Source organism: Citrus sinensis, chromosome 8 (genome assembly GCF_022201045.2).
Source record: "Citrus sinensis cultivar Valencia sweet orange chromosome 8, DVS_A1.0, whole genome shotgun sequence".
Classification (NCBI taxonomy): Eukaryota; Viridiplantae; Streptophyta; class Magnoliopsida; order Sapindales; family Rutaceae; genus Citrus; species Citrus sinensis.
The window spans coordinates 14381253-14404282 of record NC_068563.1 but is presented as its reverse complement, the minus strand read 5'-3'; the positions used below and the strand labels follow the sequence as shown (position 1 = coordinate 14404282).

The window sequence follows — 23030 nt, the reverse complement described above, 5'->3', positions numbered from 1 at the left end:
GATCTTAAGTTGATCATTTTGTAATTCTTCTTACCCTCTCTTCTTAGATCTTCTGTATTACTGGGTAAACTTCCTTGAGATCTGCTACTCATTGCTGTGACAAGCTGTCCAATTTGGTTTTCAAGGTTTTTCAGAGATACAACTTGACTTTGTACAATTGCTTCATTCTTCGCGATGTATTCCTTAAGAAGTGTTTCCAAAGGACTAAATTGATCATTGCTGGTGTGTCTCTGCCTTTTGTTTTGCTAATGAAAACTAAGTGGCTGAGCAAGTTTGTTCTGTCCACTGGGTGCTGGAGCATGTTGATTCTGGTTGCTCCATTAAAAATTTGGGTGTTGCTTCCATCCTTGGTTATTAGTATTGGAATATAGGTTGTTCTGGTTCTATTGGTTGAAGTTGCCCACATAATTTACTGATGCTGAATTTCCTGGGCAATTGTCAAATAAATGCTCCTTTTCATATTGCACACAAGATAGTTCAGCAACTTGCTTTACTGCTGTTGGAACAGCAGTAATAACTTTCACCATGTTAGTCAATGTTGTTACTTGGGCTGATAATGCCGTAATTGCAACTATATTATGTACCCTTGCTGCTCATCTTGTTGTAGTTTGTCTAGTTGATGGCCACTGATAGTTGTTATTAGCAATTCTATCTAAAATTTCATAGGCTTCAGTGTACGATTTAAATAATAGAGCTCCATTTACTGAAGTATTGACCATCAATCTAGTGCTTGGAGTCAACCCATTTTAAAAGGTTTCTCGCTGTATGCAACAAGGATTACCATGGTAAGGACTTATTCTGAGCAACTCCTTAAATTTTTCCCAAGCCTCATACAAACTTTCATCTTTAAGTTGATGAAAAGAGGTGATTTCGTTCCGTAGTTTTGTATTCTTGGTTGGTGGGAAGTATTTCATCAAAACAAATTCAGCCAAGTCATTCCAAGTAGTGATGGAATTAGATGGTAAAGAATTCAACCATGCTCTTGCTCGATCTCTTAGAGAGTAAGGAAAAAGTCTAAGTCTCAATGCATCCTGTGATGCTCCAGCAATTTTAAAAGCATCACTCACCTCCAAGAACAACTTAAGATGAAGATGAGGATCTTCATATGGTAATCCGTTAAATTGCCCCACTGTTTGCAGCATCTGAAACATCACTGGTTTGAGTTCAAAGTTGGCATCTTCCACTTCAGGTCTGACTATTCTAGGGTGTACAACTTGAGGAGTTAATACAGCCTAATCTTTGATGGCTCTATCTCTATCATCTGCCATATAAATGATGTTGTTGTTCCGTAGTTGTCTCTCATTAATTTGTCTATTTTGATCTTCTTAAACATTGACAGGTTGTAATGGTCTGTGAGGATCCAAGTTTCCCAAATCTTGCAAGTTATCCATTTCTGCAGCAGTTTTCGAATTTCTTTGCTCTTTTCTCAATCTTCTTGCGATCCTTTCAATCTCTGGATCAAATTGAAATTCAACGAGTTTGTATTTGTGCATGCAAGTTTAATATGTCAATAAAATGGACAAATCAAATCAAAGTTTGGCACTGTCGAAATTAAGTTCACAATTCAAAAATAAACAATCAATCCCCAGCAACGGCGCGAAAAGCTTATTGTATATTTTAAGCTCAATTGTTATTGGTGTCAATGTGCAAGTGTACACAACAAGTAATAAAGTGATGAGTATTCAAGATCGTCTCCACAGGTACTGATGCTACTAGAAGTGCTACAGCAATCACAACAGTGCAAACTTTCTTCTATCTTAACTTAATAAAATTAATAAGATTGACTAACTAATGAGAATGACATCTCAATAAAGTAAAATGCAATTATGAATTAAATTGTACGTTCAAACACAAAGAAAATGCAATAGGAGTGGAGTAGTTGAATGATCAAACTCTCTCGATGAGGTGACTGTCTTGACAATTGAACACCAGTTGCTAAAGCATTTGCTACAGCACTGGGTAGAATTACCTTGCATCCTCAACTATCGCATGTTGGACTTCTCATACCCTTACGCAACCTAACAATGACCAGTTGTTATGTCAACACAAGAGACGACATTACAAGCATGTACTCTCTCTACCCTATAAGGTGAATCTCTATATCTAGTTCATCACAAATCTTAAATCTAGTATGGCCCTTTTGGGATTCAAGTTAAACTCAATCCAGGAAACTCAACTTAAGATCAAGTATAGCTCTAATAAATTCCATTAAGATAGGTCATTTTGTGGCTCTCTCTGAATTGGTATCATTAAATGGGAGGTCAATCGAAATAATAATTGTAATAAGATTTATTAAAGCAAAGTGCTACAACAAACGTGCAGCAACTCATAAGAACAGTCAATAACCCATCTAGATTATTTGTCACTCAACTACAATGAAATTTAGTTCATAACTTGTAAAAGAAAAAAAAACGACAAAGTTCCAGCCATTAAGTACATATTTTCAACCAAAGAATAAAGGAGAAGAACAAGAGTCGAATGAGAAAAGTTGAATCCCAAATATTCTGCAGATTTTGTTATTAGTGCAGACTTGCGTCATTCTCTTCAATCTTCTTCTTTGCTTCTTTCTTATTTTTCTTTAAATCGTGATTGACGGCTCCCGTTTTCCTTATAATGTGTGCTCCTTTTGTAGTTGAAAATTAGGGTAAACAGAAGCCTTTGGTCGCGTATCTTCTAGATTAGGAAACTATAGATCGCAAGATTCTACAAAATTACTACAACAATTGCACTGTTTCAGATTTGTTTTAATTCTTCTGTAGCCAAGTTCTTTTTCATTTTTTGCAAGCCTATTGCATCAACATTCCTTACTTGAAATTTGAGCTTTTAGTCACCTACAATTATGCATATGATTTAAGTACAAATTATTCTAAAACAAACAAAATTTATTAAGAATAAACTAAGATGAATGTTTATGCAAAATATAACAAAAATTGCAATGAAAACGCATCATTTACTCTCTAAGTATTATTGATTTAAGTTTAGAAGTGCCATGATAACTCTCATTTCATAGAGTTATCAGGCATCCATTACACAGATAAAAAATACATAAATCTCCTCTCAGTCTCATTATGTATCCTCAAATCATTCAAATATTGGTCAAATATTTAAAAGCATTAAGCACAATAATGAACACTCAACCATGAAATAATAAACTAAAAATAACACAGATTTATAGAATTAAATCTTCATAGTTAGGCTACATCATAGCCCTAGTAAAATAAATTAGTTCATGGGAATATAAAGAGGATTCATGAATATTATCAGGAACATCCAAGCAAGACAATAAAGAAGAGGAAAATAAAAACTCAAGAATTAAACTAGGCTCTTGCTCTAAATCTTTTGCGGCTGCTGTTGCTTTTCTCTTCTTTCTTGCTCTCGGCTTTCTTTCTCTTGGCTTGTCAATTTGTGAGGCTGTTGTTGTCTTCTTAATTCGGATCCCCTTTGCTTCTGCTTGGCTTTTCCCTTTTATAATGTTGTGGCTTTTAAATCCTTTTATGGAAAGAATTAAAAACAAAAGCCAAGCCGCATGTTTCATTCCTAAGCCAATAAGAATTGTTGAAGCCAAAGCACATCACGTGAATAGCCATTTAAAACCATGCCAAAATATTTACTTCCTTTAATATATGCTAAGCTTGCCATTTAAATTGTCAAATGCCCTCCACGTGACTAGCTTGAAATTGAATGCCAATTGACCTTTTCTCCTCTTCCTTTATTCTTCACGTGATTGCATGCATGATGCTTAATTTGATTAAATCTTCCTTGAATCGTTTCAATTAAATCTCTTTATTCCTTTCCATTTTTTATTCCTTCAAGCAAATTTCTTCCTGAATGCTTCGATTTAATTCCTCTTTAATCCCATATTATACTGAAAATAACAAAATAAAAAAATTAAGATAAAATTAATATAATAAAATATAATTTAACCTAAAATTAAATTAAAGAAGTATTAAAATAATAGATAAATTATGAGCACATCAAGAATAATCTTTTGTTGTAAAGGTCGTTGACACCTCGGAAGTCAATTTTAAAGAACTTGAAGCCTTGGGAGGCTTGAATAGTGAAATCCTCAAGCTGGGTGAGCTTGGAAGCGTGGACGTAGGCGGGGATTGCTGAACCATGTAAAAATCATTGTGTTTGATCTCTCTTCCCTTACTCTTTTATTATTGTGCTTTATTAAATTTATTATTTTTTATTTCATTAAGGGAATAGATTGAATTGTTGTGTGTTTTATTTAGCTTAAGTTTTAAAAACCCAATTCACCCCCCTCTTGGGTTGCCTAGTTAGTATTTCATTTGGTATCAGAGCGACGTGCTATTATTTAGACTTAACTGTTTAGAGCTAAAGGTCAATGGCAACTCAAAATGATTCTACATTTAGGAAAAGACAGTCCACCACTAGACCACCATATTTTGATGGAATAATTACCCGTATTGGAAAATTAGGATGAGAATTTACTTGCAAGATCTAGATTATAAGATTTAGGAAACCGTTAATGATGATCCTTTCATGCCGACTACTAAAAATAATGAAGGGGAAGAAATTCCAAAACCTTCTAGTCAATGGAGTGAATTAGAAAGAAAAAGATGTCTTTAAACTCCAATGCAATGAATGTTTTATATTGTGCTTTAGATAAGAAAGAATTTCATAGAGTTTTTAGTTGTGAAAGTGCTTATGAAATTTAGAAGAAACTTGAAGTTGTATATGAGAGAACAAATCAAGTCAAGGAGTGTAAAATTAGTAGATTCACCAGGCAATATAAGATGTTTGAAATGGAATCATATGAGAGTGTTCATGATATGTACACTAGATGTAAGGTTCAATTCTCTCACCTAAATATAGTAGAATTCATTTTAAGCGAACAAGCCCCTTTAAGTATTAAAATAATATTAATAATATTTAATACTTAATTTTAAGAGTAGTAATGACATAAGTGATGAAGGATAAAATCCTAGCCATCCATTAGCCTTAAGGAATCCTATAAATACCCCTTAACCCCCTTTCATTTTCAATCCAACCTAGGAATTAAAACATTTGTTTAGAAGAGAATCAAAGCAATTGGTAAGTTTACTCTCTTTATTCTCCATGAGATTTCCAATCACTTTATTTAGGGTTTATATTAGCATGATTTTAGATTGATACAGATTATAATACATGATTTTAGGTGTGTTTAGTTTTTGTTTACGGTTTTGATTTATTGTGGGTTTTAATAATCAACCCTTGGTGTATTAAGCACACTAGACAAATTCTGGACAATATGAGTATCTCGAATTTAAACATATATTCTTTGAATGATTTTTCTTTAGAACTTTATATTTATGAAAACTAGACATGTAGGGATTATTAATTAAATTTTGGTTCATAAGATTTGACTTTATTTGCAATTTTATATGGATTTTTGAATCGAACACTAATACACTGGAAAACTGTGATTCCAGCAAGGCAATCATATTCATAAACTTATTTGTACTATTAAATGAACTCGAAACATTCCTAAATTTTATATAGGAGTTGATACATGTGTGTAGTATTTTCATTTTTAATTTCATAATTTTCTGATCAGTATATGATTTTATAAAATTCTCAGAATATGTTATGTTCGGTTAAGATACTGTAAAACAATTTTGAATTTGTCAAGCAATAAATAGTTTTGAAAATGTTTTTGGTATCAGTTCCTCTTGGACATTTTATATGAGGTACCCATGGATGTCCAGAATGGTTCTATAGAATATTATATCATTTTGAGTTTTAGATTAAGAGTTAAAATGTTAAGAATCAGTCTAGTATGGGTATGAATTTGCAAATCAGATTCTTAGGATAAGTTATTAATAGTTATATCTTATATTTGTTAAGGTATTTGAGGTGATTGAGACTTTTAGAGGCTTAGAGGTGTGTTAGTTCAAATCTCTTTATCGAGATATGTAACTTCATTCCTAATATACTAGATATGTATAAGTATTTTGATATTATTATAAGAGTTTTTATACTACTTAGAAGATCAATGGATTTTCATTGCAAAATTAGTTTATGAAAATATTTTTAAATCTAAATCCTTTTAACAAAATATTTCATAAATGTTTTTCAGCATGTAAATTATTTTATGACATGACTGCCTATTATAATTTTGTCTATAAAATATTGTGCAAGCCTAAATTATTGTTATGGACTTTTATGAATATGATACGAATGTTTTGTACCCATGTCTGATTTCAATTATTGATGATTGTATAGGATTCCAAATGTTTTGGCTCATTGTCCATAGTTATTCTGATTCTGATTCTTATCGTAATATACGATATATCTGTCTGGACCAGTACTGGGTTTCTGTTCTGAGTGTACACACAATATTCTGAATTCTGTTTCTGGCCGGGTCACCGGGACTATAGGTGACACTATGTGACATGAGGTAACTATCTGCTTTCTGTGTACGTGTTATGTGATTTGCTTTCACAGTTGATTATTCTTTAGATATTCTGAATTATTATGAAATTATGTTATCTTATTCAAATATGTTGTTTTTATGAAATTTATGAATTGTAACATATGTTTTAAATGGAAGAAGGCTTGCAATATTTTTGGTATCGGTTGGGCTAGTGTGTTAGGAATGGTTTTACTTACAGAGTTGACGGCTCACCCTTCGTTATTTTTTTTTGTAGATTAAGTTCCATTTGAAAGGTGTGCCTAGCTTTAAAGTTAGTGATTTCATTTCTGTTTGCTATTTGAATAAGAAGAGGAATAAGCTTATGTTTCTATTTAGTTTATTTCTGTTATGAACTTGTAACTTGGAGTTTGAGACTTTTGATATTTTTGGGAGAGACTATTTAGTGTAGAATGTGTGAATTTGTGGATTTATTTGAATAAGAATTTGAGGTATTTCAGTTTGAAGTTTATGAGTAAGGATTACGATTTGAAGGTAACCTCCTTCTTCATGTGCTTCACAAGTTTTAGATTTAGGGCGTTACACTAGATTCATTGATATTGTGAATTCTCTTAAACCACTAGGTAAGATATTTACCAATAGTAAAAAAGAGAAGAAAATTATTAGATCATTGCCGAAAGAGTGGAGACCAAAGAGAATGGCCATAGAAGAAGCAAAAAATCTTAATACTTTATCTCTTGATGATCTTATTGGTTCACTTATTTCATATGAAGAAGATATAACTAATGAAAGAATTGATGAAGATAAAAAGAAAAAGAGCTTTGTTTTTAAATCTTTTATAGTTAAAGGTGATGATAATGGAAGTGACTTTGAAGATGAAGGCATTGAAATGATTGCTAGAAAGTTTAAAAGCATCTTCAAGAAGCAAATCAAGAGAAGAAACTTTAAAGATCTCATTAGAGAAAACCTTAAGGTGGAGAAAGGGAAGAATGAGACAATTGTTTGTTTTGAATGCAAAAAGCGTGGCCATATAAGATCGGAGTGTCCACTTCTCAAAAAACTCAAGAAAAAATCCATGGTGGCTACTGGGGACTATAGCGATGAAGAATCGAGTGATGAAGAAGATTCGCAAGAAGTGTCAAACTTAGGACTTATGGCAATAGGAGATGATGAACTTGATGAGATAAATGATCTTCCTACTTATGATGAGTTATACAATGCTTTTAAAGAATTTTATGATGACTTGATGAAAATTAGTAAAAAGAATGCATGTCTTAAAAAGAAAATGGTAGAGCTCACAAATGAAAATGAATCTCTAAGTGCAAAGATTAGTTGCCTAGAATTAGAAAATAAAACATTGCATGATAGAATTGCATTATCAAATGAGAAACCTAGCACTTTACATGAACATATACAATCACATGTAGATGATTTGAAAAAGGAAAATGAGATGCTAAAGAAAAGGAATATTGAACTTAGTGATGTTATCTTAAAATTTGCAAATGGGCAAAAAATGTTGGATAACTTGCTTAATTCACAAAAAATATGTGTTTGAAAAATGAGGCATTGGCTATAAGCCAAATTTGAAACAAAAGTATTATAAGAATTACTTTGTGAAGAGTACCTCCATTAACAATCAAGTTGTATGCCACCATTGGAATCAAGATGGTCACATGAAGAATAGATATCCAGTTAAAAGAAATGCATATTATGGAGCAAAATGCATTTAGGTTCCAAAAGGAATCATTTCTAACACTCAAGGATCCAAGAGTATTTGGATACCAAAAGGCACAACTTGAATATTTTTTGTAGGTACCATAATCAAGAAATGGTGGAGAGTTTCTTGAACAAAGCTTGTGAGGATAATCACTTGATTATGATCTAGGAGAAAAAGATGTGGCTCGATGATTTAATTGTTTCGGTAACAATTCTTGTCATATTGATTTTGTTGAATGAATCATGATGGATGGATAATAGCTTGAGTTTACAAAAGCATGCTCGTACGTTTATTATTATATGTAATCATGATGCATATATGATGGTAGCATGTCAACTTATCATGATACCTTTGTTTGATTTTGATGATTGTATGATCTTTGATTTCATCTTTTTAATTGTCTATCATCATGTTTCATGTCATTTTTCATCTTCCTTATTTGTTCATCACACTCCAAAAAGCCAAACACAAACATTTATCTCACTAAAATCCATTATCTTTATGTTTTCCTTGCTCATTTGCTATTTCTAAATCATTATCCATCACTTAAACATTAATTGTTTATCACTTAAGTATGTGTGAATTCTTGTGCCATTGATTGCATTATATCATCATTCATTTATAAAATTGGCATATATGACTTATTGTACTTATGAATTTGATCACTTGTTCTTTTAGCTCATAATGATGGCTTATCTTAATAACTATGTTGATTTTGATTATCTATATATTGCCATTATATACTTATGCTTTGCTTAAGTTTTGATGATAAAGAATGTGCTTTGATGATTACATTGTATTTGATGAAGTTTGATCATATGCAATCTATGATTGGTGAATAGATGCATTTTTTCTACTTTATCAATGTATTGTTGAATATGCATTACTTGTTTCAAATGATATTGAAAGGGAGAGAAATACATATACTTTGAGATTTTTAAGCATACGAGACTTTTTAAGCTATATTAAAATGTCACATTAGATCTTTGATGAGTTTAGTTGTCTTGATTTCTAAAATGTAATTAATAATTATAGAGCTTGGATAAATATGTTCTTATAACTTTTGCATGCCTTTACTTGATCTATTACTTGTTTTCTTGATTATTGATATGGGGAGTTGCCTCGGCAACTTTAATTAATTCTTGCTGCTTTCATTTTGGATAATATGTATTTTGAACATTTTTATTGTCAAAAGGGGAGACAAAGTAATATACCATTTTGACGATGTCAAAAGGGGTAGAATAACATGTAGTTTGAGCATTCTTTTGATGGTTGATATGTGATTATATTGATGATTTTGAGAAATGATGATGATTTGATATAGTTGTTGTTACTTTTTTCACTTATGTTTTGAAACTAATGTGGAACTAATATGCTTGTCTTAAGGTTTTTATGCCTAATAAGGGGAGCATTTTTATTCTTTTTGATGATAAAGGGGGATATATAATATGTAACTATTTGTTATGAAAAATATTCATGTGCATTCATGCAGAGGGGCTTTTTAATCTTGCATTTATTAAGGGGGAGTTTTTCATAATTAAATCAAAATTTTATAATGTGTTTTCTTATCATAAAAAAGTGGGACACTGTTAGCCTATATGGCTATAAAATGTTGATTTTGATGATAACAAACCACATGTTTTGGATAAATAAAGAATTACACATTATGTTTTTATAATAAGAAAATGATTTTATGAAATTAGTTGTTTTCAAGTTTATGGTTTGAATCGAAAAGTGTTGAGGACTTTGAAATTAACAAGTATTATTTTAAAATTCTAAAAATGAACTTATTTGTAAAGTTTTATAAATATTTGGGCTATAGTAAAATTTTAGAAAGTGTTGGGGCAAAACTATAATTTCAGAAATAGTTGTTTCACTGTAGCAAGCGGCTAGCTGGATTCAGAAAGCAGTAAATCGATTATGGACAGAAACTCTTTGAAATAAAAGCGGCTAACCAGATTCAGAAAGTAGTAAATCGGATGTGCAAAAATTCAAATCTTTGAATATAACGGTAATATAAAGCAGCAAGCCGAATTCACAAAGTGACAAGTCGGTTATCACCAGAAAGTCAGTAACGGCTAGTTTTCTTCTTCAACTATAAAATGGCTCAAATCAAATTCATTTTAATTGATACAACTATTGTTATCATTAAACATTCCTCTGCAATATGAGTATAAACTTTGTGTATTCATTCATTCGCACACATTGGACTTTCATTTGTAATCAAACACATTGTGTGAGAGAAATTTATTTGTAACCGTTTTTGTAAAATCAAGTTGTAAGTGTTGGGATACACTTGGGTTAAAAGATTGGGGATAATCTCTTGTTGTAAAGGTCTATTGACACCTTGGAAGTCAATTGTAAAGAACTTGAAGCCTTAGGAGGCTTGGATAGTGAAATCCTGAAGCCGGGTGAGCTTGGATGTGTGGATGTCGGCGGGGATGTCTGAACCACGCAAAACTCATTGTGTTTGCTCTCTATTCCCTTACTCTTTTATTATTGTGCTTTATTAAATTTATTGTTTTTTTATTTCACTAAGGGAATATATTGAATTTTTATGTGCTTTGTTTATCTTAAGTTTTAAAAACCCAATTCACCTCCCCTCTTGGGTTGCCTAATTAGTATTTCACTCAGGAAATTTATTGACAACTAGAATATCTTCCAATTTTGGCCTTTGCTCTCATGTTATGATGACCACACTTGCCAAGTACCCTTTACATCTTCCCTTTAAAAGTCTGGCTACTTTTAAAGCAGAAATGACATGCATCTTTTTATCTTTACACCCTCTTTTGAAGGTAAATGATTCATTTTGTAGTGGTCGAAAAGTTACTTCTTCTTTCTTACAATTTATCTAGGCATGGTGCTTCGACAACCAATGCATGCCAAGAGTTACATCATAGTCATGCATCTTGAGGATTATTAGATCAACACATAGTTTATGACCACTAATGCTGACCTCGCATGGCTTAACTAGTTGTTTTGAGTTTAATATTTTAGCCGATGGTACCTTGACACTAAAAGGGCTATTTATTACGTCAGGGACCTTTTTGATTTTCTTAATGAATGCTGGTAAGGCAAATGAATGTGTAGCTCCTGAGTCTATTAGCACACGTGCAAGAATTTTGAAGATAGATAGTTCACTTGCTATTTCTGAGGGGTTTCTTTCTGCATTCGTTTTGGTGAGTGTGAATACTTGTGCAATCCTTGTTGAAGTGATCTTCCCTTTCACATTTAAAACATGTTCTGGTATTGGCTTGATATTCTCCAAGGTGAGTTCTACCATACTGATTGCATCGTGGCTTTTGTAGGACTTCCTTCTGATGATTTTTTAGGCACTTACTTTTATTCTAATTTTGAACCACTGGCGTTCCCCTTTCTCTTATTGTTATTTGAGTGTTGTCTTTCGTGGTTAGCTAGAAAATTCCCCTAGTCTGCACTCCATTTGTTTCTTTGTTTTTCCTTCATCTACTTGCTCGATTACCAAGGCTCAATCGATGAGTTCGTTGAAGGAAGCATCATGAACTCCAGCTACCTTTAATTCTTTTGCGAGATCTTTGCATAAAATGGTCCTTTTTGAAGTCTTCCGTTGCAACTATATGTAAGCCATATCGAGAGAGCTCATCAAATTTTTGGATGTAATCTAGCACATATATCATTCCCTACTGTAAATAAACAAACTCTCTTCTTTTGACTAAGCGAACAGTCTCTGAAAAGTATTTGTTATAGAAGTGTTCTTTAAATTCCACCCATTGCATCGTTGTTTCATTATGAATTCATTTGATAGAGTCCCACCAGTATTCTGCAGCACCTCGTAGCATAAAGGAGACACAAGTGACTTTTTCTTCTTCTGGCACTTTGGCTGCTTCTCATTCTTTCCATGATTCGCAACCATTGGTCTACTACAATAGGGTCTACACCTCCTTCGAATGTAGGTGGATTTAATCTTCTAAGTTTGCTCTCTGCATTGTTCATTGCCTGAGCATGTTCATCTCTTCTAACTTCCCTTTCCAAGAGTCGTGCCACAATGTTTGTAAGTTGATCAATTACAGATTGCTCCCTGAAGTTCCTTCCCTCCTTCTACTTTTGTTACCCTTAGCACTTGACATCTCAACAACTTTTTAATCTAATTTCTACGTGTCAGACAAATCAAATGTAAGAATTCCAATCATCCTAATTTCAAGTTTTAACTAAAAAGCCGAGCCTTGTCCTTCCCATTGACTTGTGCATATGGATGGTCTACAGAATTACTTTAAACCTTTGGCTCTTATACCAATTTGTAACACTCCACTAAAATATTTATTTTAGTAAAAGATGTTTAACATACTGTTACTTTTTAATAAAAATATGAATTCTAAAAAATTTTTACAAAGCAAGCAAAGCTTCTTTACAAAAAGTAAGAGACAAATAGAGATTCCTTAGTTTATATTTTAAGAACTTTATTATTACATAAAGTTAAGATATATTTTTTTATTGAAACAATGTTGAGCCCATCATAAAACCCAAGGTTTGATCTTTTGGGCGTTGCATATCGTCGTCCCCAAAAGATTTCTTTTTACTTAGTTTTGAGGGTTTGCCCTCTTTGAGAACTTTACAACCTTGTAGTAAAACAACCATTTTTCACAAATCCATTTTCTAAAATGTGTTCTTATAAAATAATCCATAAAATGCATATGTTCAATGCAACTTGTGTCATAATATGTGAAGTTACTAGATGTGCAACAGAATTCACACACAGCGTTATTTCAGGACAACAATATTTAATATAAGCAATAGAGTCGTCCATATAAAGATTAAACAAAATAGGATTATAATATAGGCGGTAGAGCTGACCATAATATAATTAAGTAAAAGTATCACAAATTAGGTTGCATAGCCGACCATATAAAAATTTAGATTACAAACAATCACATCATTGTAGCCATCACAAAATAAAGGATTAGTTAAAACTAAAGTTAACTATGAAAATAATTTTGTCCCTACATTACAGTTGAAGTGTTATTTACTTCTTAACCTTGACTTCTCTAAACATTTCTAACTTGAGGATTTCTCTACTCTTAATGTTATGATTTAGAATACAAGAGGGTGAAATTTATATGTTATATTGAAAATGAAAGGGCTAAACGGGTATTTTTAGGATTTCTTAAGGCTAATGGATGGTTAGGATTTTGCCGCCATAATTCTTGATTAATGGTTGAGATTATCCTTCAAAAATATCTTTCTAAATTCTAGAATTCCTAATTATCTCTACAAATTTCCCTTACATCATCACTTATGTCATTATTTATGTCGTCATTGCTTATGTCATCATTACTTAGAATTAAATATTATTATTATTATTATTATTTAATACTTAAGGGGGCTTGTTAGCTTAAAGTAAATTCTATTATATTCAAGTGAGAAAATTATACCTCATAAATACTTTATTTTTTTGATGAGGTTCGGTGATTTGTCAGAGTGGTGAAGTTTAGTGACTTGTTGAGAACGTTGAGAGTGTTTGATGAGATTTGATGAATTTACAAGAGTGGTGTTTGTTTGTAATTTTTATTGAAAGCAATGAAGGCTATTTTGTCTGAAAAACTAATATTTAACTAGTCATAATAAGAAAAAGTTATAAGGGTAAAATTTGAAAACTCTTAGACTTTTATTGCTACTTTCACAAATTTCCCTCAGTTTATTTGACTAGGTGATATTATTAGTGGCCATCATTTTCATTCGAACCATTTTAATTCTATATTATACTAACAATACAATTGATTAACATCACATTTCTTATCATTTTATAGCTAACTTTGAGAATCCGTGGATCACTCGCAACCTACAATTCCATCCATGCCTCTTGCACAAAATTTTCATTCACGCTCTCCATACAAATTCATAAATCTATCATGTTTCATTGTTGTCTTTTGCATGCTTCATATTAACACTAGGTCTGTTTTCTTTAGGCAAGCATTAGTTTATATCATACACATAGCTTTTTCATATACAAATAATTTATTTTCTAACTACCCCTTTACAACTTTAATTCAATTCTCTTCCAATTTAATCCTTGCATACTTTAAATATTAGACATTCAATTGGATTTTGCAAACTACCATTATTGTTACTGCCATTCAAATGTATGCCATGTACAAATAAAACATCATTTTGAATGAATTTATTTTAAAATTATTATTTTTGATAATTTACTAATATAAATTAATTTTTTTTATGTTTTTGAAAGTATGATCAAGAAATAATATTTATACGTCTGTTTAATTAAAAAGATTTACATTTTAAAGTAATTTTTATGGATATTTTTAATTTGTTTTTAATTTTTAAAAATAGTCAATGAACATAGGGTGTTACCTATATGAAAGAAAACAAAATATTTGGTCTTTCATTATAAATTTCTAATTATGGCATTAAGAATAAGTTTTGTAACAAATTTATAAAATTTTAATTATTTTAATGGGATAGCTAAAAAAAATAATAAGGTATTGAGATTTACATAGAGGTATCTATTGTCCAACTTCATTTGAAGAACAATGTATGTCATATTGGGCTGACCAGTTCAACCAAATGTGCCCGATTTCTTTTAGTTATCGCCGATTTATGTTCTCGGCCATTCATTCTAGGGAATCCCTAGACATGTACTTTCTACCGTTTTTAAATTATAACTCAACTACATTATTGACAGCATGCTGGAGTAAATAATTAGCCATTTGGATTTAAGTTAAATGAATCTAATGGCTCAAATAGTAAGAATACTTAATAATAGAAAAAAATAGGCTTAACTTTAAAACCAGTAACTTACACTCACTTGTCTTCCATCTTTCCCATTTCTCTCTCAATTTCATACAATATTTCCAATCTTAAATCTTTCTCTCTCTCAAAATCCTTCGCAAACTCAACATTATCTGCTTCTAATCTCATTGACAAATTCGATATTTCAAAAGCTTAACTATTCTATTTTCAAATTGGTCTTTCTCAGTAAAAGACATAATTTTTTCATTATGAAATTTGATCTCCCTCGCAATGGCCCAAATGGCTTGGTTGGAAGTAGAGGTGGCCAATGGGTTGGACGGCATGAGGCACGGCATGGGCACAACACGAGTCTGTTAAGTCCATTATTTATAGAGTTGGCATTTTATGGCCAGTCTAGTTAAATTGGAAGTTTATTTATTGCATATCTTGTAATAGAGATTAATTTATTAATTCCCTAATTTAGTGAGATTCCAATTTATTAGAAATATTTGTTTCCTAATTTAATTAAATGTCTAATTTGGCAAGTCAATTAATGGTGGGATTCTATAATCGGCGCATGAGATCTATTTAGAGCAAGAAGTTAGTTCAAACAAGAAGTTCTTTAAATACTCTAGATATTTCTTGGGAGACAAGTAAGGTAAGAAGATCAGATTTATTCCTATTCAGATTCATAAGAATTATAAGAGGAAAGAAACTCTTATTTGGAAATAATCCAAGTGTTTTAAGACTTGTTATTTTGGTGAAACCCTAATGCCTATATAAATAGAGATATTTCACAATTGACGGGATGCGCAACACAGAGCATAATGCAGAGAAGCAAAATTCAGCCTCCTCCCTAGAGAATCCAGATTTGGCGCAAAATGTTGTGTTGATTTATTTTATTATCTTCTTTTCATGTCTGTGGAGAGTTTATGTGGATCTTGGATCACTAGACATTGAAGAATTGAAGTACTATTAATCACTTTGCGAAGTGCCTTGAGGATCGTGGATCAAGAGGGGTAGTAATTATTCAAGAGAAGTAGATCCATTCTAAGGTTGAGTAAACTGTATGGTGATAAACTGTAAGTGAGAGTCTTAAGTTTGGTAAATCCATAAGTTATAACATCTCAACTTAGTGAATTATTTTTCATCTGGGCGTGGCCTCGTGGATATAGGATTGATTAATCTGAACCACGTAAAAATCTCCGTGTCATTTATTTTCTACATTTTATTGTGTTTTTAGAAAATTAATAATTTTTATGCAGATGAACAGTAATTGTGAATAGCAAACGTAAACAATAACTGTGAAAAGTTGCAGTGAACAGTAGGTGAACAATAACCGTGAACAGTACTTGCGGAAAAATTAATTAAGTAATTAATTTTTGGTTTTTAATTGCCTACATCTATTTTCAATAGATCTAAATTCCTTTCAATTGGTATCAGAACGGGACACTAACTATTTATTTAGTGAGATTCTTGGAACCTAGATCTATTTTGTAGGTATGAGTTTGCAAAGAGAGGGAGGCTCTTTGGCTTGTCCACTTGTACTGGATGGGACAAATTATGCTTATTAGAAGCAAAGAATGGAAATTTATTTGACAGCTATTTTTGAAATAGTTTGGCAATGCGTACGCACAAGATATATTTCACCTATCAAAATTGATAAAGATGGTGTAGAATTTCTCAAGCCAGTCAAAGAATGGACTAATGATGAACTTAATGTGTCTAGATATAATGCAAAAGGACTTACTGACATTGTTAATGGAGATGATATGTTTCAGCACCAACTAATTTCTACATGCAAGACATTCAAAGCCGCTTAGGATATACTCCAAACTACTTTTGAAGGCGACAATATGGTAAAACGTTCTAAACTTCAGAAACTTACATATGATTTTGAAAATCTAAAAATGCATGAACATGAAACCATATTTGAATTTAATTCTAGAATCATTGCTACGGTTAATGATTTTTTTGCTCTTGGAAAACCTATTTCTGAAGAAGAAATTTATAGAAAAATCTTGAGATCTGTCCATCCTAGATATCATCCTAAACTTTTGGCCATTGAAGAATATGTTGATATGTCTGTTATGACTAAGGGTTCTGTAAGGTTCAATTACTCTCACCTAAATATAATAGAATTCATTTTGAACTAACAAGCCCCTTTAAGTATTAAAATAATATTAATAATATATAATATTTAATTTTAAGAGAAGTAATGACATAATCTAGGACATAAGTGATGATGTAAGAAAGTTGTAGAGATATATAAGAATTCTAGAAACTAGTAAGGTATTTATGAAGGATAATTTCAACAATTGATCAAGAGTTGTGGTGGCAAAATCTTAGCCATCTATTATCATTAAGGAATCCTATAAATACCCCCCTAACCCCCTTTCATTTTCAATCCAACCTTGGATTAAAACATTTGTTTAGGAGAGAATCAAAACAATTGGTAAGTTTACTCTCCTTATTCTCCATGAGATTTCCAATCACTCTATTTAGGGTTTATATTAGCATGATTTTAGATTGATACAAATTATAATACATGATTTAAGGTGTGTTTAGGTTCTGTTTAGGGTTTTGATTTATTGTGGGTTTTATTAATCAACCCTTGGTGTATTAAGCACACTGGACAAATTCTGGACAATATGAGTATCTCGAATTTTAAACATATAGTTTCTGAATGATATTTCTTTAGAACTTTATATTTCTGAAAACTAGACATGTAGGGCTTATTGATTAAATTTTATTTTATAAGATTTGAATTTTTTTTCAATTCTATATGAATTTTTGAATCGAACACTAATATTCTGGAAAACTGTGATTCCAGCAAGGCAATCAGATTCATAAACTTATTTGTACTATTAAAGGAACTCAAAACATTCTTAACTTTTATATAGGAGTTGATACATGTGTCTAGTATTTCCAGTTTTAATTTCATAATTTTCAGATTAGTATCTGAATTTATTAAATTCTCAGAATACATTCTGTTCGGTTAAGATACTGTGAAACAATTTTGAATTTGTCAAGCAATAAATAGTTTTGAAAATATTTTTAGTATCGGATCCTCTTGAAAATTTTATATGAGGTACGTATGGATGTCCATAATGGTTCTTTACAATATTATGTCATTTTGAGTTTTAGATTAAGAGTTAAAATGTTAAGAACAGACTAGTACGGGTATGAATTAGCAAATCAGATTCTTAGGATAAGTTATTAATAGTTATATCTTATATTTGTTAAGGTATTGGAGGTAATTGAGACTTTTAGAGGCTTAGAGGTGTGTTAGTTCAAATCTCTTTATCGAGGTAAGTGACTTCATTCCTATTATACTGGATATGTATAAGTATTTTGATATTATTATAAGAGTTTTTATACTATTCAGAAGATTAATGGATTTTCATTACAAAATCAGTTTATGAAAATGTTTTCAAATCTAAATCCTTTTAACAAAATATTTCATAAATGTTTTTCAGCATGTAAATTATTTTATGACATGACTGCCTATTATAATTTTGTCTATAAAATATTATGCAAGCCTAAATTATTGTTATGGACTTTTATGAATCTGATACGAATGTTTTGTACCCATGTCTGATTTCAATTATTTATGATTGTATAGGATTCCAAATGTTTTGGCTCATTGTCCATAGTTATTCTGATTCTGATTCTGATTTTGATCGCAATATACGATATATCTGTCTAGACCAGTATTGGGTTTCTGTTCTGAGTGTGCACACAATATTCTGAATTCTGTTTCTGGCTGGGTCACCGGGACTATAGATGACACTGTGTGGCATAAGCTAACTATATGCTTTCTGTGTATGTGTTATGTGATTTGCTTTCACAGTTGATTATTCTTTAGATATTTTGAATTATTATGAAATTATGTTCTCTTATTGAAATATGTTGTTTTTATGAAATTTATGAATTGTAACATATGTTTTTAAATGGAAGAAGGCTTACAATATTTTTGGTATCTGTTGGGCTAGTGTGTTAGGAATGGTTTTACTTATAGAGTTGACGGCTCACCCATCGTCATTACTTTTTGCAGATTAAGTTCCGTTTGAAATGTGTGCCTAGCTTTGGAGTTAGTGATTTCATTTCTGTTTTCTATTTGAATAAGAAGAGGAATGAGCTCATGTTTCTATTTAGTTTATTTCTGTTATGAACTTGTAATTTGGAGTTTGAGACTTTTGATATTTTTGGGAGAGACTATTTAGTGTAGAATGTGTGAATTTGTGGATTTATTTGAATAAGAATTTGAGGTATTTCAGTTTGAAATTTATGAGTAAGGATTACGATTTGTAAGTAACCTCCTTCTTCACGTGCTTCACACATGTTAGATTTGGGGCTTTACAGGTTCACTTATAGGAAAATTGATGGTTTATGAGACTAACTACTTGAATTTGAATTTCAAAGAAGAAAAAGGTATTGTTTTGCAAGCGAAATGTCATGACCCAACCTAGACCTAGCAAGATATTGTCCACTTTGGGCCTTAACAGGGCCTGCACAGTTTTGTTTTTGGGCGCCCATTGTTGTGCAAATTTTAATGTACTCGCAAGAGCACGAATCTATTGTAGTATAGACTAATAGTGACGAGTGTCGATCCCACGAGGAGGTGGATTTTAATTGTGTAGAATTAATTTTGTGAATGGGTGATTGGAATTGTGGTGGAAGTGATTTAAATTATCCTAAAATTGGAATTGAAATGGCAATAATAAATTCTAAAATTGGAATTGAAATGGCGAGAATAAATTCTAAAATTGGTATTGAAATGGCGAGAATAAATTGACGAGAATTATATTGAAATGACGTACTTGGGTATCTGGATCCGTATCAACATGCATCATGGGCTAAATATTCCTTATTAATGCCAATTAACACCTCATGAACCACGCTCTAATCAATATGGTGCTAAGGTCTTATCGTGCCAAATAATAATAACCTTGTACTAGAGGGCCGGTGAAACCAAGGCGGTACTAGACAAGAATATTATTATTTGTCGACGAGAAGTCAAAACATCCACAAAAACTAGAGGGGAAGAGAAAATAAATTTACCAAATTAAGCCCATGACACATGTTGAGACTTCACATTCAACCCAAGCTTGAAAGAAAATTAGCCACTCATAATTGAACTAGCGGCAAAATGGGAATTTATTAAAATACGAAGAAAATACAAGATGGAGAAGCAATTACAGAAAATGGATCCCAAAAATGGATTCAGAGATATCAAATTAGGGGGGGGAGGCCCCCTTTTTATAGATACATGGAATAAATCATGGCCATCGGATTAAAAACAGTTTGGACGCTCAGGATTGCGCCACGTCATCAGTCAACAGTCCACGGTTTGACTACGCGGATGAACAGTAACACGGTTTGACCCGGATGAACAGTAACGCGGTTTAGTTGAAAATAATCCTGTGTGATGCATGCACCGTACATGAGATTTTTCGTCCACTGAGATGCTGCCACGTCACCATCAACAGTACATAAGAATTTTAGCCCAACAGGATCGTGACACCTCATCAGTCAATGCCACATCATCGGTCAATGCCACGTCATCGTCCGTCTATGTGAACAGTGTCGTGAACAGTAACATATACAGTACCGTACACGTGAATAGTACCGTACATGTGAATAGTGCCATTTTTCCTTTTATGCTCCTCCTAAGGTTTTCGACCGTCCTGAGTTCAAAAGTGATGTCCATTTTGTCGTCTGATTTCTCCTTTATTGTGAAATGACTATAATACCCCTAAAATACATAAAATACTTAATTAAAATAAAACACATGTAATTAAATCACAAGAAGGTTAAATACATAGAAGTAAGGGTTGTTAGTAAGACTTGAAATGTAAAATGACGGTTTTCTCCTTTATAAATATGCATTTTCTAACACTCAACACACCCCCCAACCAGCTTATTGCTAGTCCCTAGCAAATAAAGCAAAAACAAAATTCAAATTCAAAATGATTTATTTTTTTTTTAGAAACACTCGTGCTTATTCAATCAGATTAATGATAGCAATCAAATAAAAGTATAAGCATTATCTCCAGTCTAAAACAACATCACACCCACATCAACCATCCACATGAATTAGCTCAGTAGACTTTGTTATAGCTACTTTCAAGAATGACATGTCAAACCCCAAAATCTCACTGGAAGTAGTGACACTCTCACAAATAAAATAAACCCAATAAAAATAGTCACTCCAATGAATGGTAATTGAGAGAGAAAATAATAAAGAAGTTATATCACATGCTCTCACCAAGATGAAATAAATATTCCCTCAGCTTAGAAATAATACGATCTCAAGTCAAATAAAATGTTAGTCAACCCACTTTATTTATCTCTTTTTTTTTATTATGCATCACTACATCTTTTTAGCCTACATAACTAGCTTCTACTTCAGATTATAGTTCCCTAAAATCAAGAAGGACTTTCATTAGGATGTAACGTAGGCTAGGGACATGGTTAACAAAGAAAGGAAATAAGGAAAACAAAGTGTATGTTTGAGAAAAGTGCAGATGAATTTTATTTTTTTGGAAGTTGCAAGGTGGATTTCACCTATTATTGTTATTATTATTTTTTCTCTTTTTTTTTTTGAAACATTTTTTTTTTGCTTTTGCTTGGCACAACTTCACTGAACAAAAATAATTATTTATATTTTTCTCAAACAAAAATAGGTGGTGGAACTTGTAAGATATTGGGTAATACTCCAAATCAGAGTGGGTTAAGATGAGAATTTTGACAAAGAAAAGTTTTTTTTTTTTTAAAGGCTCAAAAAGGGTAAACTATGGATATTTGATAAAAGGGATGGCTAGAAAGGCTTAAACGGATCAAAGATAGCCTTTCCATCATCTTTTAGGGCTCTAAATAACCTTCCATATCTACTAGTTAGATGGGCCTCCAAATGTAGCAACACACATTTTTTTTTCTAATTTTACATTTTTTTTTTAGGGTTAACTCAAAAGAAATCTAGAGATCGTGTATACAATAATAAACTACTAAGCTATATAAAGAATGGGCAAAATGGTTACTCTCCAAGAAAAATGATAGACTCAAAAACTCACTTGGTACTTATTATGACATGTTCATTCCTTCATATTTGTCTCCGACATCAACATGTAGAGTAGCAAACATAATGTAACATCACTTAAGACCAAAGATAATACAAATACTAAAATTTGAAATTAATCATGTCATCCAATGTTAAAACAAATCACACAATTTTTTTTTAAAACAACATTCTACCCCCCAACCTATTCTAAACATAAAAGGAAAATATACATGCATAAATGTAAAAATGATGTAGAAAAACTAATTAGAAAAGTTACACTTAAAATGATAGAAAACGAAATTGGTTTTTTTTTTTAACTTAGAAGATGCGTTTCTAGAGGCACTACTCTCTATATTCAACCATCTTCGACTCAAAAGTTGGAAAATGTATATTTATAGAGGAGAAAATAAAAAGAAGAAGAAAAATGAACATCAAAACTTAATAAAGAAAAAGAATTTTTTTTTTTCGAACAATGAAGATGCGTTTCTAGAGTAACTACACTCCATATTCAGCCATCTTCAACACAAAAAGTTAGCAACAGTTAGTTTCTACAACAAAAAATTAGTAAAAACTTAACCAAGATTCCACAATTGTCGACTATTCCCTCCCCCCAACCAGAACGAAACATTGTCCTCAATGTTGTAAAGTAAAGAAGTAGAGTTTAGAAGACATCACCTGGGTGGTGCAACACAGAAGAAAATATTTACAGGTGGAGAGTTAAATCTAATTCGTACTTCTTAGTGCGGCTACTGTTACCATCATTATTTGGTTGCTCCAACACAAAGGTCCAGGGGTCTGGCTCCGGTTTATAAGCTTGTAACATATCAAGTAGCTCAGTAGCAGTATGAGCACAAATAAAGAGTTTTTTCACATTAGAAGGAATGAAATAGTTTTTTATTGCATGGTTAAGAAATGCGATAAAGCCATCATAAAAGTTATTGACATTTAACAAACCGATGGGTTTCTGGTGAATGTGTAGATGGGCCCAAGATGCTAGTGTCATAAGTGCCTCTAGTGTTGCAAGATCTCCTGGAAGGAAAATAAAAGCATCAGCATAATTAAGCATTTCAGTTATTCTTTCTTGCATACCTGAGACGACTAACTCTTCTCCAGTTGATGAGTCAGACGAACTGCCCAATGGTTTTAGGACT

The 23030-nt window shown here is 31.8% G+C and overlaps 1 non-coding gene across 1 annotated transcript; it reads left to right on the top strand.

Moving 5' to 3' along the window:
- The first annotated feature begins 777 nt into the window (after nucleotides 1-777).
- Nucleotides 778-884, top strand: LOC112497803 (small nucleolar RNA R71). The gene has a single exon (XR_003064784.2). It is a non-coding gene; the product is annotated as a small nucleolar RNA R71 (small nucleolar RNA).
- Nucleotides 885-23030: the final 22146 nt, after the last annotated feature.